This window comes from Eriocheir sinensis, chromosome 42 (genome assembly GCF_024679095.1).
Source record: "Eriocheir sinensis breed Jianghai 21 chromosome 42, ASM2467909v1, whole genome shotgun sequence".
NCBI lineage: Eukaryota > Metazoa > Arthropoda > Malacostraca > Decapoda > Varunidae > Eriocheir > Eriocheir sinensis.
Window position 1 is genome coordinate 6,901,895 of NC_066550.1, and position 2,500 is coordinate 6,904,394.

At 39.8% G+C, this 2,500-nt stretch overlaps 1 long non-coding RNA gene across 1 annotated transcript in view; it reads right to left on the reverse strand.

The window, feature by feature from the left end:
• LOC127009884 (uncharacterized) overlaps positions 1–291 on the reverse strand; it is a 16,851-nt gene extending 16,560 nt beyond the window's left edge. The window contains exon 1 of the long non-coding RNA XR_007762505.1: positions 185–291. This is a non-coding gene — a long non-coding RNA (uncharacterized LOC127009884). The remainder of the gene's footprint in view (positions 1–184) is intronic.
• Positions 292–2,500: the final 2,209 nt, after the last annotated feature.

The window sequence follows — 2,500 nt, forward strand, 5'->3', positions numbered from 1 at the left end:
TTCGCTATTAATCTTCAAGTCAAACAACAAGAAAAAAACCCTGATTCATAAGATTTCTTTACTTTCCACCTCCTCGTTTCCTCCTAACTTCACATCAATTATCCCGTAAAGAAGTTATAAGGAAGTTCAGAGCTAGACCCACTCTTCCATATAACCTTAACACACACACGTACTCAACACATACCTCACTACGAAGAAAACGAAGCAAATAGCGAGGTTTATGAGAGAGCCGTCACCAGCAACAGATAGCAACACCCACCCTCTCACCTCCAAGCCCAAAGGGACACTAACGTCTTAAGTTCTAACGCTGACCTGATCCTCACTCTTGCCAACTGATAAATTCGTGTTAGTAATTTTATCTCTAAAGAAAGGAGGCGAGGAAAACATGTTGTATAGGCATTCGGCAATTCCCATAAGCCTCCATTTGTGTCTGTGTACTTGGAATGAAGGTTTTGTGATCGTAAAGTCCTAGAGAAGTGATGTGAGTGGAGGTTGTGTGATGGTTGCCACGTCTCGCTATGTTATTTAAGTTCTTCCTCCAAGTATTAAGGTGAGCGGTTTGTCGCTTTCTCTGGCCCTTTATTTGTGTTCTGTGGCCATCGGATAATGATAGGATTCGTAGTAAGCTGTCTCCTTTCTCTTGCTGTTGCTAGCTACTTGAAAACGATGCGTGTTTATATAATTTCTTCCTCTTTCATTTCTTTCTTCGTTTTATTCATTCTTCCTGTCATCTTTTTTTGCTTCGTTTCTTCTTTCCTTCTTTTTTTTTTCCTTTCTTTGTTTGTTTCATTGTTCCTGGTATTGATTTCTCTGTTCCTCCCTTCCTTCCTTTCTTTCTTTGTTTTTGTTCAATCTTCCTGTCATTCTTTTCTTCCTTCGCTTCGTTCTTGTTTTCCTTTCTTTGTTTCATTAATTTTCCCTGCCATTGATTTCACCCTTCCTTCCTTCCTTCCTTCCTTTCTTTCTTTTGTTCATTCTCCCTGTCAGTTTTCTTTTATTCCTTTCTCCCTTGGTTCTTTCGTCCTTTCTTTGTTTCATTTACTTTTCCTCTCATTTTTTTCTCAGCGGGGTGAGTTTTCCTGCAGTTCATTATCTCGTGTGTTTGATTTTCGTATATTTATGTAGATGGCTCGGGAATGTTGTTGTGGGTGTGGGAAAGAATTACAAAACTCATCTTAGTGGTTATTGATGAGTAAGAATTGTTTGTTTGTCTAATAAAATTAAAGAAGTAAAGTAAAATGAAAGAAGGAAGAAAGGCAGAAAGTATAAGTATAGTGAAGAATGAATGAAATCGTTCCTAGTGGTCGTTCATGTGTAAAATTGTTTGTTTGAAAAGCAATCCGTTAATTGTATACAGTTCGTTTTCTTTTTGTTTGATTTTTCTCATAGTACGTATGTCCATGTGTCGTGCCGCTCATGGGCACTCATTAATCATTTAGGTTCAAAATAAAATTACTTGTTGATCATCTAAACCAGAGATAAATTAGTAGTTTATTCACCATGCCTTGTAAGGCACTTCTATCATACACATGATTAGCATCTGCCAACTAATAAGGGTAGCGTGACTTTACTTGACATTGCTTGAGGTAATTATAGGTGTTAAGAGATTCCGATGGTGAACAATGGGTCTAGGGACAGGGTCCAGCCATATGAGACTAAATTTCGTCACTTGAAACACTTAGAGCTTAGTCTAATTACTTGTAAAACACCGCAAACACTGGATAAAACTAACAGTTTAAACTAACAAGTAAAAATGAGAATAAGTAGCACCAACACACGAAGAAGTATGGCAAGTGTTTCCACTAACACGGGGTTAGCACGTAACCTGCCCACTCGGTCTTAACACCACTCATCACCTTAAGCCCTAACTTAAGGCGGCGTCACATAGGGCAAATTTCTCCCAACATGTTGCTTGTTTTTGTTGGTGATATCGCCAAACAACAATGTTGTGCATCACACTGTACTGACCCTGAACTGTTGTGTTGACGCCGCGCTCCAACAACAACAAACACCACGCCAGCATCTCTCCAGCCACTTCACCATGAAGCGGAAGGATATTGAGGTTTTAGAAGATTGTGCTGCTGCATTGCACATAATGAAGCATGTGCTACGACTGCAGCAGAAGCGCCAGAAGAGGCAGTGTTCTTCATCTCAACAGTTTGTTTACCTCGCGCCAGGCACAGACTCCGCCCAGCATACCATCACAGTCACTTGAGTGTTATAAATAACTTTACACAGTGGACAAAGAAATCACAAACACATCCTTGCACATGTACGTTGGTCTTTGGAGTTTTACAGTTGACAATTTGAATAAATATGTACGATGATTGATTTTCAATTTACATTTAGAGCTTATAGCACGAATGTCATTTGACCCCGATTTCTCCCAACCAACCAACCAACCGTTGTCCATCCTTCCCGATCCGCCAAATCTTGTTGGTGCAATGAGAAAGGCGAAGGTTGCGAGGAGACTTGATAGAAGTCTATAAATGGATGAAGG